Source organism: Eublepharis macularius, chromosome 2 (assembly GCF_028583425.1).
Source record: "Eublepharis macularius isolate TG4126 chromosome 2, MPM_Emac_v1.0, whole genome shotgun sequence".
Lineage (NCBI taxonomy): Eukaryota > Metazoa > Chordata > Lepidosauria > Squamata > Eublepharidae > Eublepharis > Eublepharis macularius.
Genome location: NC_072791.1, coordinates 110,935,944 through 110,951,782, shown reverse-complemented (window position 1 = coordinate 110,951,782; position 15,839 = coordinate 110,935,944). Strand labels below are relative to the sequence as shown.

Genomic DNA, 15,839 nt, shown 5'->3' with positions numbered 1-15,839 from the left:
CCGGGAGAGTGGTCGCTCAAGAGGGAGATCTTTCTTCTTGTCACGGCGCACTTTGGAACTCCGAAAGTGGACCTGTTTGCCTCACATCTGAACTGTCAACTTCCCAGGTTCTTTTCCAGGTACTTCCACCCAAAAGCAGAGGGCATTGCTGCTCTTACATCTGCATGGCCGAAGGAACTGCTATACACCTTCCCTCCCATTCCAACGCTACCCAAGCTACTACGAAAGATAAGGGAACCAAGGGCGACAGTAATACTGATAGCCCCTTGATGGCCAAGGAGACTTTGGTTCTCTTCCATTCAACTTCTTTCCGATGTGCCACCGTTTCATCTGCCAATGCAGCCGGACCTTCTACATCAAGGACTGATTTGGCATCCCCACCCAGAGTGGCTGTCTGTGACATGGTGGAAATTGAATGGAAACGATATGTCCTGATGGGCTAGCAGCCTCAGATAGTTAAGACCATGCTAGCAGCCAGAAAAGACTCAATAATCAGGATCTACAACAACACCTGAAAGGCTTCCATGAGGTGGTGCAGGCGCAAGAAGCTGGATCCATTGGAACCGTCTCTGGGAAACATCTTAGGATTCCTTCAAGAGGATCCTGACAGGGGCCTGAAACCGGCGACCTTAAAGAAACAAGTAGCGATTAGTACAGTTATACCAGCCGTAGGGGGTGAATCGCTTTTGCTACACCCTCATATACACTGGTTCCTCAGGGGGGCAACGCTGTTGAACACTCCAACACTGCACCGGTTTCTGACCTGGCACATAAATCTGGTACTAAAAGCCCTTATGAAGGCCCCCTTTGAACCAATAAGGGACATTCCAATGAGATGGCTGAAACAAAAGACTATATTTCTGATAGCGATCGTATCAGCTCGTCGGGTATCGGTACTAGGGGCTTTGTCTATACGTCCGGATCTTTGTATCTTTCACAGGGATAAAGTTGTCCTGAGAACAGATCCGACCTTTCTACCTGAGGCATATTTTAAGTTTCATTGCTCTCAAGAGATCAATTTACCCTCGTTCTGCCCTAATCCCAGGCACTCCAGAGAACGCGAGTGGCATAACCTCGACGTGAGGAGAACCCTGAAAACATATCTGATCCGAACAGAACATATTAGGCAAACAGACTCTCTTTTCATTAACATTACACCTCCTAAGCCGGGTCAATGCATGTCTCCAGTGGCTATCGCTCACGGTGTCAAGACCTGTATCAAGGAAGCATACAGAGTCCTCAAGTTGGTCATTCCTGAGGGAATCACAACACACTCAGTCAGAAGCGCTGTGACTAATGCCGCCCTTCAAAAAGACGCCTCACTAGAAAAGATCTGTAAAGCCACCACGTGGTCTTCGTCTTCTACCTTCATCAAACACTATCGTCTGCATACCTACTCATCGGCCGACGCAGCCTTTGGAGGAAGGGTTCTACAATATGTAGTGGAGGATGAAGATCTTGCCCCTCCCAGGAAATAGTGCACTGCTTTGGGAGCACCCAAGATGTCCTCCGCCTCAGAGGGAGAACGGACCTTTGGATACTTACCGTGAAGGGTCCTTCTCCTCTGAGGAAAGGAGAACATCTTGCCCTCCCAAGATCTTCAAGAGACTACATGGACGTTTCAGAGTTTTTTCTCTTTCCCGGTATCTATTTTTTACTTTCCTTTCTATGTTTCTAGCGTTCCTGTCTGATGCTTACTTACCTCGCTTGAAGGGAGTTTGTTAAGAGTTGTAATAGGTTGATTTCCAATATGTACTTACACTGCTGAAGGGAGTCACCCGAACTGAGGACAGAGAGGGTGGTCCCACCTACTAGAGGAAGAAATTCTACTTCCTGCCTCCCCAATAGGATGGTGGGAAACACCCAAGATGTCCTCCTTTCCTCAGAGGAGAAGGACCCTTCACGGTAAGTGTCCAAAGGTCCGTTTCTGGGAGGGTATTTGCTACTGCATTATTTTAAATGATGATCTGAACAAGCCCTTGGTAACTCATCAAAATTATTAATCCTTTTTGTTGTTCTCCTTTGCTATCCCCCAGTTCATTTGATATTGCAGTCATCGTGCCATCTTCAAGTGCCATCCTATAACAAAGCAAATGAGTTTCAATGCATTATCCTGAGGTCTGAACCAACGCCGTTTTATTTTGTTCATTAAGACTCTCTTATGACTGTTACAGTTGCCAAGGAGGTTAGGGTTAAGAGCTTGTCAGCATTACTCCTCTTGGGTAAAGATCCTTTACTTGCTGTAACTTCTAGGCACTTAATTCAGATCATTAGAATTACACCAGGCATGAGCATATCCTTTTGTTTTATAGAGTTTAAGGTTCGAGTTTAGTAGTCTGAAGAATTCTGCAAATGTAGGTGATTTTCCTGATGTAATGCTTGAAGTACATTAAAAGAGAAAGTGTCTCTACTAGTTAATAGCAGGAGAATGAAGGTTTGTGGCTAGTGACATACTATATAATATTGAGGAAGCCAATTAACCCCTCAATATCTCTAATCTGAACCACGATCAAAAGGTGGGCAGATATTTTAAAGTTCAGCTAGTTGATTTCAGTATGGCTAAAATTCCTGGTTATACCTGTTTGGAATATGGCTTTATTAAAATGTTTCTCTTATCTTAAAATCTTTCTAGCAAACATGACTCTTTTGGGGCATAGAAGATGCTAGCTTACAAAAGATGGCATGTACTTAACATGCTGCCGTATAACGTGTGGTTTAACAATCTTTTAAAGCTGAAAAGCACACTTGTAGGAGATGATAGGTCAAGGGATTTTATTGTTACTATTGCCTCTGTCAGATACTGGAAAGCATGGCACTGAAGCATATTGTCTTTGTTTAAAGTTCTAATAGAGAAAAGAGACTCTGAAATAATCATAGTCTGAGAGACTGTCATTACACTACTATTACCATAAAGAATAGTATGAAGTATAACATCTCTTACAGATATAAACTGCTTCCTGCAGGACTCTGTATCCCTTTCTCTACAAAACAAGCTGTCACAGCAGTACTCACTTTGCAGCTTGTAAAGAGCCAGATTTCCCAGTGTTCCAGGGCAGAGGCTCCTCCCTGGAGGCAGGCAAGGTCATCACTCTTTTGCTGACTTTTGATGGGAGGGGCTTCTTCCTCAGTCTCCCACATCAGTCCAGAAGCTGTGCTATTCCCAATACTAAAACTTATTAACCAGCAGTCAGAGAACAAAAATATAATAGAAAAGAAAAAAATAGTAAGAACAATAAAGAAAAAGAGAGACAGTGACATTGACACCACCCGGGCTCTGACATTAGGGAGGGATTGACTGTCCACCCTAGAACCCCTGTGGAGGGAACCTCACCATAAGTGAACAAACCTCCCATTCTCCAGTGGTTCAAGGTGGGACAGTTACAACTCATGGGAAGTAAAAAAGCGGTCCCCAAGGAGGGACCTTAAAATTACCCAGTAAGAGCCTATTGTAGAACTCTCCTCCCAGGCATCTACTGTGGCCTCCTTATCAATAGGGCAGTAAACGTGTGTGCTGACTTCTGGCACACCATTTCCAATGACACATCTGGCACACCATTTCCAATGACACATCTGGCACACCATTTCCAGTGACTGGAAGACTTTATAGGCTGCTGAGTTGACAGACCTCTTATGAAGTGAGCAGCTACCCTCACCAGGTATTCTAACCCTCGTGCTTTATAAACCAAATCTATGCAGCCTCTCACCTGCCTTCCCAAGGTGGACACTGATACCCTGGCACCCCTGGATGACTTCCTGAAAGAGATGAAAAGCGAGTCAGACTTTCTCGCAACCTTGGTTCTATCAATATAATACCTCAGGGCCCTCTTGACTTCTGGGTGGTGCTACTACCTTTCTTGCAGATTTTTGAGGTTAGGGCAAAATGGTAAAATAGTAAAACAAATTCCTCAGATCAGTTGAAGCCTGAGTTTACCTTAGAGATGAAAGCAAGATCCATTCTCAATACCACCTTGTTATTGTGGAAGACACAAAGGTCCTTATCCATTGAAAGAGCACGAAGCTCAGAAATCTGCCAAGCAGAGGTAACACTCACTAGAAAAACTGTTTTGAAGATAAGTTTCTTCAGGGAACGTGAAGGGGCTTTGGACAGAGTCTGAAAGATGGTGCTTATGTTCCAAGTGGGGAACCTGTGGGCTGTGGGTAGATTCAGTAGTGCCACTCCCTTAGGGAACTCTTAATGGGAAGAGAACCATAGCCCCCTTTTTGCTCCTGCTATGGTGGAGATGGCTGCCACCTAGCATTTGAAAGTGCTAGTACTGAGACCCTTATCCAATCCCACTTGAAGGAAATTCAAAATGTCTGCTGTTTGGGCCCTAAGGAGAACAACATTCCTCACACCAGGGCTAGAAGACTTGCCAGGTTTGTAGTGTAGTAGTAGTAGTGAAGCAGTGAACAAAGAGCAATAAAACCTTAGTATATGTTGCTAGCTAATTGCCCCCCAATAAACTGGCTCATCCAATAGACATTCCTGGATTCCCTCATTAAGACTAAAGACTCCCACTTTCTCTGGTGGGAACTTCTCTCAAAGCCTTAGTGGTCCTATGCTAACTAGCTATCTGACTAAACAAACAGAACAACAATTTAACACTTTCATGACTGAGCATAGGACACTTGCACAAATTCCAACACTGTCTTCAACTTAACCAGTTGGCCACTATGTTACCCACTTCGGAAACCAAATGGTTCACTGCTCACTCTGGCAGCTGAGTTGCCTCCAAATTTAGAGACTTTGATTTGTTGCTGTATTGGTGATTGATGTGGGCTTTGGCCATCATGTTGTTAATGTGGATCACAACATTTTCCTGAATAAACTTGTCCTGAGGCAGAAAACTGAGTCCCCAGGATTACCCCTTAATACTGTTTCTAGTACCCCTAGTCTCGGATTGAGTGGTGCCAGGAATTTACAAAGTGTAGCAGGTGGCTGCTGATGTCATTGGGGGTCGCTGATGAATTGGTATCAGGCTGGGGAAAATTTCTTTCCTCATCTGGTGCTGGAGGAGGGCTTGCTAACACTTACTAAGGGTTTGGTTTCTTGCCACTGTAGAATCTAAAGCTGGGGTTGGGTCTGGAGTCCAGAAAGGACTGAAACCTCTCATTTGGTTTGCTTTCCCTTCTGTGGTTCTGGAGTACCTTTTACTTGTCTTTATCCTTCACCAGGTATATATTCGTGGCTTCTTCAAATAGGTTGTGCCTTCTGGAGAGAATGCTGGTCACCTAGATATGGGAGGTGGGATTGGCTTCCCAACTACACAGCCAGCTGTTACAGTTTGCCATGACATTGGAGGCCATGGCTCTGGCTGAAAGCTGGATGGCATCAAGAGATACTTCACTGTGAAGGTTGCTGTCAGGGCAATTTTCATTAGGTCCTTGTTGGTGACAGAGCCTGGAAGCCCAAAGATAGATGGCTCCAGCAAATAGTGAGCCTAATGAGGTGGTCCTCAGGGATATCAAGGAAGCCTCAAAATTCATGCAGAGGGCCAGGTTCATCTTATCACAGGAGTCCCAAGAAGCCCTTCAGAATATACCAATATGATCATATTGGAGATCGGATCTGCCACCATACTGTAATGCTTTAATGCTTAAAGCATTCTGCTGCCTCTGGAGCCAAGATGTAGAGATGGAATAATTTGGTGATATACCTTAGGCCTGGCAATGCCTCCCATTCCATCTTGACCACCTTGTCAAAAACTGATGGAAAGGGGAAACTGGGGGAGGGAAAGCCCTTACTGAACCTGGAGGTCTATCTGGGTCTGGTCCTTTTGGTTTGAATTTGCACTGTGGGATCTCCAGGACATTGAGACCCTTGGGCAACTACTTTGAAATAACCTCCTGAGGGAAAAGGCACATTTGCATGGTCAGTACCAGTGATTCTTCTTCCTAAGAGAGTTTTCCTCCCTGATCTGACTGTTCTGAGGCAGATATGCTCCTATGATGCTCATAGGAGGGGGGCCTCTGCTGCTGAGAGGCAGAGCTCCTGCATGAGAAGAGTGGCTACAGCTACAGCTCCCCTCTCTGCTGCCTTCTGCAGATTGAGAGGCAGAACGGGACCTTCTTCTGCAGTTGTGACTATGCTTGCATTTGTCTCCATGACTCAGAGCTTTACTAACATAAGATCTGATCTCCTGCCTTGCTCCCTTGATCCCTGCCAGGAGATTTGTCTGCATTTTTTCATCTGAGAGATCTGACTATGGCAAGATTTGGTCTGTCCTGGCTAGAGGGAGGGCACTAAAAATGGAAAAAAAGAAATCCATCATTTCCGTTTGTTGCTCACCTAAGTCTGAAAATCCCATGCGAGCTGCCGTCTCCCCCCTCCCTTTTCCTGCCGGGCCCATGAAGTAAAAAAGAGGGACTGACCTCTTTTGTGGTCCCACCAATTCAAGACAGCACTCAGCTTACCATTGTGGACGCCTTTGGTGAGAGGGGTATGCTAAGCCACAGGCTTTTGGGAATCCGGAGCAGTGGGGAGAGCATTGTGAGGCTCTGACACCCTGCTCAGCCTGGCCCTGATAGGATGGCAGGAGCATTCCATTGTCCTGGGGAAAGAGCATGTTGGCTGTTGCCACTCCTCCATTGCCTCAGAGAGAGTGACTGGTGAAGCTTCTGGCTGACTTGTGGAGTTCCTGAAGTAATTCTCCCTCCTGGGAAGAGAACACTGGAGTAAAGGAGGGGGTATGCCGGAAAGGCCCCCCAAACCTACTCCTGCAGCAGTAGATGAGAAGCTGCTCCAGCTAGGCAAAGAGGGGAATGGAAAAACAAGAAACTGTGGAGAAAAGGAGTTGCCATTCTCTCTAACAGGTACAGAGAAACTACCACCTGTCTTCATGCCAGACTGGGCTAAAAATGGGAGTTTGAGGAAGAACTCTATTACAGCCTTTGAATTTCTCCTTGCTGTTTCCCCCCATCTTTTGGTAGGGGAGGTGATCTCACCAGAGAGATCAGCAGCATCGTTTGAGATTTCATGCTGATTTATGATGTTAGCTTCCCCAGAATCCCAGGCTGAGGAAATTATTTAAATAAACAAATATATTAAAATATGCTTAGGCCAACATTACACAAAATACAAAAAGGACATAATCAAAATACACAAGGAATGCATAACAGGGAATAAGTACTTAATAGTACCTGATGGTAAATGAGGCTACATGGCTACTCAGAAGAAAGTCTCCTTTTATTCATTAGGGTGTACTCCCAGAAAAGTGTATTTGAGATCACAACCTTTGTCAAGAAGAATTTTCTTATATGGATGGTATGTTGAATGTAAGAACATAACTTCCATGGAACTTCTTCATGTGTCATTGTTAGGATTAAGTGAAACTTACATTATACCCTTCTAGAGCTACTGATCCTGATGATTGGGAACAAGTAACTGAAAAGAAAGGATTATTGCAGGCTGGCACCTGCAAGAGACCCTGGCAGGTGCCAGCCTGTACATGGGTGAAATCAACAGCAGCCCATACATGGGCTTTCTCTGTGGTGGCCCCTGCTCTGTGGAATGGCCTGCCTGAGGAGGTCAGGAAAGCCCCCACCCTCCTGGCTTTCCACAAACAATGCAAAACTTAATTATTCAAAAAAGCCTTTTTTTCTCGGCTAAGAGGGTGGTATTGTAGGAAAGGGATCCCAGATGTTTCATTAATGAGTTAGAAACCATAGATTTCACCGTTATGTTGCCTTACATATTATCTGTTGCTTTAAATATGTACTCCTATATCCTACCTGTGCTTTATGTTCAGTGTAAGTCCTAAAATTGATTATGTTCTGTTTCAGCAATTCCTCAACCTCATACTGGATCCTTGATAATACTATATCTTTGTAAACTTATATTCTTTTACCCCATGACATTGTTTATGGAAATGTTCTTGTCACTGTATGGAAATGCCTGCCCTTGTCCTTGCCACTGATTGTACTAATCCCACACTATGTAATCAGCCTTGAGAAAGGTGGAATATAAATAACATAAATAAATAAATAAATAAATAAATAATAAAATAAATAAATAAATTTAGTGAGAGAAATAAGGGCAAACACATAATGGCTACTAGTTATAGTTGCCAGCTTTGAATCTTGCCCCTTTCCTGTGCCTGTAAAAATAGTATGACATGCTATTAAGCATTTTGCTCCATCACTTAATTTTTATATCAACTTAACATGTTAAACTTTTGACCGTTCAAGGCATAGGACCAAGGTCAGTAAAACTAAAAAAACTGACAAAATCCTATCATGCATCTTACATTTTTAACTCAAAAAAGAGAACAGATTATAAATATATTGGGAATACTTCTCCCTATTTTTATGGCATGCTGTGGAAAATAGCCTTTATTCATCTACTATCACTAATACTTTTTTCCCCTGAAGGGGTGAAAGCTTGAAAATTGAAAATAGCAAATGTGTTTGGGAATGAGCTTTGAGGAGGCAAGGGAATTATAGTAAGAATATATAAGCAAAGGAATGCCATGGGTCTGATGAATCTATTCATCTTTAATGCATATAGACAGACATGAACAAGGTATGCTAGAGCATCGGAAACAGGAGTTCATTTTCTGGAGGAAGTGCTCTTGATGAGGATAAGATTGTAGTCATAGAAAGCCTCATTTTGATTTTTCCCCTCAAACGCTTTTTGTTGTTATTACAGACCATGGAAAGGGAGGCAGAAACTATAACCCTCCTGTCTATAAGCACGATTGTATTAGCAATCTAGGAATATTATTAAATTGAATAGATTATTGCATTTTGTCTATGGAAACAGTCTGATTGATTTCTGAACATAGTACGTGGAGGGGGGCTGGAATCCATGAATTGTATAATGCATTTTATTTACATTATTTACTGGCTTTTCCCCAAGGAGTTCAGGTCAATGTACATGGTTTTTGCCTACTTTTTGATCTCACAACCACCCTGTGAAGTAGGTTAGGCTGAAAAGAGACTGGTCTGAAGTCTCATGATGAGTTTGATGTCTATGTAGGCATTTGAACCCAAGTCCTAAGCACTACACCATACTAATCTGTATTCTACCACCCCGTTCAGCAGAATCTGAAGTTTTACTCCAGCCCAAGGAGCCTTCCTTCAATGGAGGTAGCTCTTCTGGCGGAGAAAGTACTAGTTAAATTAAAGGATGGCATCTTTGGTTGGAGTAAAGTTTCAGACTTTGCTTAGCACAGTGGTTGGATACAAGCTGTTGTCTCTCAGGATTTACTGTTTACCACTCAAGATTTAATACTTTCAGCATTTAATGTTTGCTAAGCAATTATTTGGGACATATGAATCAACCTACTTGTTTTTATACTTTGCTTTAAAATACATATAATTATTCATTCTGCTAACAGATTTCATGTTTGAGTAACAGTTGTAAAAATAGCAAAAAGACATAAGTACAGGGTTTCAGCATACTTGAACCAGTTGCCATCTCCAGCTTGGTAAATTTCTGGTCAGATTTGGGAGTGATGCCAGAGGAGGGAAATTAACAGAGGTGTGAATAGATGGCATTAGGAAAGTTGGCTTGCTCCACCACCTTAGAATTTATGGAAACCAACAAGGTTAGATTTGGAGAGGTAAGGGATATTGCTAATCATTGATCTTCCCTGTTTCTTGATTCAGAAATAATATCTACAGTAACTACAGATCTTTCCATTGGCAGGTAGGAAGACATGCAAGTATAAAACAAGTAGATACATAAAGATACTATTCTTTACAGTCTTCTTACCAACTTGCAATAATTGATGTCTTATTCTTTTCTGTTATATTTTCTAACCTAGGGTCCTCAACATATAGCCCATGGACATTTTTTCTTGCATCCATCAAACATTTTCAGGAAGTGGGGGTGGTAGGTGGGGCTTCTGCCCAGTAGGGCTTGCTTCATACACAAGGATCTCCATGGATGAATGTAAGGTGCCTCAAGCCTTAGCCATTATCCTTCTTATCCATTCAGCCTTGGGGGAGCCCTTCTCCCCTATTCAAGCTAGGCAGCCTGCTTTCATCACAAGAATACAATGAAAGGAGGATTGCTGGCTTGAAGGGGAGGGCAAGTAATGCCCTTCTCTCTCTGCCCCCCATCTCCAATTCAAGCCAGTCTCCATTCCTCATGAGCAGCAACAGCCAGGACCAAAAGAAGTTCACTGGCTTGAATGCAAGAGGAAGAGTAGAGCTCTTCTCCCCCTGCCCTCAAACCAGAGGATGGAAAATATCCTTTGTTTGTCCTGCCTGGCACTGTCAGTCAGTCAATCTTTATTACGGTCATAGACCACACAATAATAGCATACAACCCAGTCATGGTAAGTCATATTATTTACAAATCTATTCACTAAAATTTCAGGGTACAGAGTCTTAAATATTTAAAACCTTAAAACCTGAGTGCCTAAGACCAAATTATTAAATATTAAAATCCTTAACATTATAAAATATTTAAATATTTCCCCCTGTAAAATACTTCCTAATCCGTATGGCTTGCACAGCAAAATTTGCCACCTTTAATGTAATTTCATGGTCCTTATCGGCTAAAAGCTTATCTAGATAGAATCTGTCATTTCTACCTGGGAACCGATTACAAATTGGAGTTATGAAGATTGCCCTAATATTTTGATAAAGCTCACACTCGAAGAGTACATGTCCCCTAGTTTCTATCTTTCCAGCCCCACATATACATACTCTTTTCTCGAGTGGTTGTTTTGCATATCTGCCCTCCATGACCGCTGATGGTAACGTGTCCATTCTGAGGAGGGTAACTGCTCTTCTATAATCTGCTTTATCCAAGTTTTGTAAGTAAGGCATCATTATCACTTGGTTTAGGCTATCTATTCCCGGGAAGTACCCTTTGACTTGACTCAAGTCGTTCTGCCTTTCAATATCCAGGATTCTTTGTTTCACAAAGGGTTTGACCATGTCATGTTCCATATTCATCAGAAACTGTTTGGAAAGACCATAATAACCCAATTTGCGCTCTGTTTCTTTGATCCAAAGTGGTGCTTTAGAATCCCATGCTATTAAACCAGTTAAACCGGAGGGATTAGTTATTAGCTTAAACCAATAGACAATGGTAGCAATCCACAGGCGTGCTTTTACAGTGACCATACCGGATTCCAAACGAATATGTGCATTAGAGACACAAAAGGGAACCTGCAAAATGTGCCTTAAAAACTTGGATTGCACTTTTTCCAGTGACTGCCAATAAGACTGATGTGTTGTTATGCTCAAGGGCGCCGCATAAAGTAATTGGGCAAGAGACTTAGCCTTGAAAATCTTGACTGCTGCTGCAACATTCCGGCCCCCAGAAGACCAATAAAATTTCTCAATTGCTCACGCACTTTTAGCTGCGCTTGTTGTAACATGGTCCACATGAGCTTTTCTAGAGCCAGAAGCCTGAAAGGCAGTTCCTAAATATTTAAAACAACGGACTTGCTCAATATCCACCGAGTCTATCTTCCACTGGTAAGTTCGCCACTTGCTTCCAAAAACTAGAACCTTTGATTTTTGATAATTAATTTTGATGTAATTGGCCTGACAGTATTGAGCTAATATTTCCATAGCTCGTTTAAGGCCACTGGGGGTTCTAGAGATTAATACTGCATCATCTGCATATAGCAGAAGGGGGACATGCCTGTCAGCAACCTTGGGGGCATGTACCTCCGGACAGTTTAAGTACTCCCCTAGGTCATTTATAAAGAGGTTGAACAGAGTTGGTGCTAAAATACAACCCTGTTTAACCCCCTTCTCTGCTTTTATGGCTTCTGTAAGGTGGCCTTGGGCATCTGTCCTTACCTGGATCTTAGTATTCCTGTATAGAGCCCTCATTAGGGTCAGCAATCTCTTTTCAATACCCATCCCTTTTAGCTTTTCCCATAGTAGGTTACGATGTATCATATCAAAAGCAGATTTAAAATCTATAAAGGCTGCATACAGGGAAACGATATTATTAGATGCGTATTTAGTGATCAAATGGTCTAAAATTACACAGTGATCCAAGGTTGAGCATCTTGGTCTAAATCCGGCCTGTTCTTCTCTCAGAATATTATTTTGCTCAATCCACTCCCAGAGTTTTCCTTTCAGGTGACTAGCATACAACTTACTTATTATACTTAGGAGGCTGATAGGTCTATAGTTTTTTGGGTCACTTTTGTTGCCTTTCTTAAAAATAGGAACTATAACTCCTGTATTCCAGCCTGTAGGAATTCTTGCTGTCCTGTCTATTTCTGTAAACAATTTGGCGAGCAGTGGAGCCCACCAATCTCTATTTTCTTTAATCAGCTCGGCCGGTATTAAATCGAGTCCAGGAGCCTTTTTTGATTTCAAGGTTTCAATTAGAGATTTTACTTCCGAGGGCTTAACAGGTGGCCATTCTGATAAATCTTCTAAATTCTCCAGCAAAGGCGCTGGCTCCTCAGCTGTTCCATATAGTTCTTTATAATGGTTTTTCCAGGCCTCTGGCATAACAGCATTAGAGACCTGGGAAGGAGTTCTATCAGAACAGTTGGCCACCATCCTCCAAAAGGGCGAGGAGTTTTTTAGCCTTACTGCCTGCCCCAATTGTATCCAAGCCAGGTCCCTTGCCTCGTTCTTTTTCCTATCTGCCTGGCACTGGGAAAAATTGGGGGAAGGGGCAACACACATTCCTGGTAGACTGTACCTGCTATGTTGGGTCACAAATTGTATTCTGCTTGCATTTATGTAGGAGATAAAAAATCACTGGCCCACTGGCATTTTGTAACTAGATGACTGTTCAGGGAAAAGGTGTTGGGACAGAACTTCTGCAAATCCCTAATTTCCCAAAAGGTGTCTGAGAGATAGAGATGGGCACGAAGTGAAATACGAACCAAAGTTCATGACGAATCGGGCCAGTTCATGGTTTGTGAACCAGCGGTTCGTTAGAGCCCATTTCTGACAAACCACCACGAACTTTAGGGTGGTTTGTTTGGTTCGTCACTGCAGATAGCCTGGTGCTGATCAATCAGTTTCCTAGGCAACAGGGGATGGACTTCCTGCAGATCTTCTGCTGACCCGGAAGTGGCTTTCTGCTGGCCCGGAAGTGACCTTCTGCTGACCTGAAAGTGATGATTTGCTGACCTGGATGTGACATTTTCACGAAACTGGCTTGTGAACCGGGGCAGGTTTGTAGTTCGTGAAATGCGACAAACCACGAACCACATGGTTTGTTTTTTCTCCAGTTTGTGCCTGTCTCTACTGAGGGAGCAATGTTAAGAGCTCAGTTCTCTAAGATATTTAATAAAAAATATTAAAAAGGGGACAAAAGCAGGCTAGCCAATCTGAATGAGGGGTGTATATATAAAGTTCTTCTCTTCCTTTGCCCTGAGAGGTGCATGGGGGAGGGGGGATCTCACACTATACACATTGGATTATAATGGAGGGAGAAAAAAGGAAATTTGAAAGAAGGAAGACTACTATAGGAGACAGAGACCCTCAACTCCCATCTTTGGGTGCTGACCCACAACCACACCAAAACCCCTAGGAGATAGAAAGTGCTCTGTTCTTGTTTCTTTTGATGATTTCCAGCCTCTGGGTTCATCCTGAGGGTGTGCACATGTGCAATAAGTAGCTCTTGACACAAGCTAAATAAAATATGTTGAATTTATTAAGTACAAATTACAGAGAGTGTTTGCAGAGCAGGAAGCACTCTTGAGTCAGGCAATAGGTAAGCAAAACAAACAACACTTTCTATTGCTTGCTAAACATCTATCTGTCTTAATACTCTAAAGCTGACTAAGCTTCTCTGACATGGTTTCTTGGCTGGAAAGTTCTTACCAGTAAGCTTAGTAAAGGAGTCTTATTTCCATGTCATGCAGCTCTAGGCATCTTGGTGGTAGAAGGCATGGAAGCAATCTTCTTTGTCAATGATGGGCCTGTCTATGTCAGCTTAGAATACCAGAGCCAATCGGAGCTTACTTGGTTAATTGCCATTGCTAGCATGAAAAATGGGGAGTATTGATTAGAAACTGAGAATGCTTGGGACTCAAGACCAAATCCCTTTAGAATGGCAGAGGTGTGATAAATTAGCAAGCCAACAAATTTTTCACAAGCTAGGCTGAAACTGGGCCAGCAAATACTTAGAGCCTAAACCAAAGTTTTATGATCTTATAAGTTTTAAGACTTAATGACACTTTACCTGTCCATCTACTTGGAATGTTCTTTGGATTTATATGCAGATCAAGGCCACACTGATTTAACAGGACTGGGTAATCATGCATATTTTTATATATTTAAATCGTTACACACTTGTGGTTTGCTTTGTTATCCACCTTGGTTCATGGGGAGAAGGTGGAATGTATATATTTCAAATAAATTATTAAATATATGTAAGTGTGTGGTTTTGTGGTTGGTTCCTCTCCTTCTGGCAGCCATTTTGTGCTTACACCCACTACCCGCTGTCAGAATTCCAAAGGTGCTCACGGGCTCAAAAAAGTTGGAGACCCCTGTTCTAACTTATTAGTTAAGAGACACTACTAAAACACATTCTGAGAGGCAATTAAAAAGAATCCCAGTTGCATTATTGAAGAAATAATGATCTCACAGTTCAAAATTGTAGCCTTTTTTTAGCCTAGTTTATTTTGGATGTGTTTGGTTTTTTCCCCCCTTTCTTTCTGTTCTTCTGTGTGTAAAACATTTGCTGAATTCTGCCATTTTCTCTGCTATAGCAGGATGCTTATGGGTTAAACCAGGGATTCTGTTCTGCCTTAGTGAGCATGAGTATGAAGCCTGGTATCAGTCCCTGGCAGGTGGATCCCTCAAGCCCATCCACAATGAACACACGTTGGTCCTAACAGAAGTAGCTTTATTAGAATCTATGCAGTTCAGGTCTGTACTCCATCACGGAGTTTGGCAGAAGTGACAATTCAAATCAAGCAGTCTCTGTTATAGTAGATTTTCCCATGTTCCAAATGACAGTGAAGGTTTTGGCGCGCAAGCCTACAAGAGTTCTGTGAGAATCTAATCAGTTATGACTTTGCATCAAGTATATAATAAAATATTCCCAGCATCTGGGAATAGCAGTGAAAGCTGGCATCTAGACACATCAAGGTCATGACTAGCCGAGACTCGCATATTTCTCTAAGATAACAGAGGAGGCCCGTTTTGGTTCCCTAGCAAGTAACACTTGTAATATGGTTATGAATGAGCAGAGAGAGTTACACCATCAAGTTAGTAATAAATCAGTATAGCTTCAGCATATTGTGGTACAAGCAGTAAAACAAACAAACAATCGACCATGGCATGGCTGTACACAGACACGACACCTGGTTTTAACAGATATTCTAGATAAGTGTGTGGCATTCCACAGATTACTCCATGTAGACACCATTCTAGCAGAAACTGTGAGCACTGGCATGAAAGTGTGGGGCAAGTGTGGAGGGATTGAGGTACAATCTTCCATCGTTGTTGATTCATTCTTCTACTTATGTAGTAAAACATAGGATACCCACTAGTAATTCAAGACAAATGTTCCAAATCTGTATTCATTGCTTCCAAAATTCATGTTGTCTATTGTCTTTGCAAATATTCGCATATAGACTAAATTACAAGTGTAGACATTTCACTATATACTTTCTGAAATGCATCCTTGCTTAGTATGCTTGTCATTGTATCAGGACGGTAGGTGAGTTAAACTGTTATTTTGCTATGAGGTAAAAAAACCTGTAAAACTTCCCAGATACAGTTTGCCAGTGAATAACTAATATGATTGTGTAACAAGAGAAACACAACAAAATGTGAATTGTCTATTTCTCTTTCTAAAAATGTTACATGTTAGTATGTATGGACATAAGCATTTTATACATTTAATTTCTTGATATATATCAGCATTTATATTATGAAATAATGGACAT

At 42.2% G+C, this 15,839-nt stretch overlaps 1 protein-coding gene across 1 annotated transcript in view; it reads left to right on the top strand.

Moving 5' to 3' along the window:
• MPPED2 (metallophosphoesterase domain containing 2) overlaps positions 1-15,839 on the top strand; it is a 299,248-nt gene that overhangs the window by 106,948 nt on the left and 176,461 nt on the right. The window lies entirely within an intron of this gene.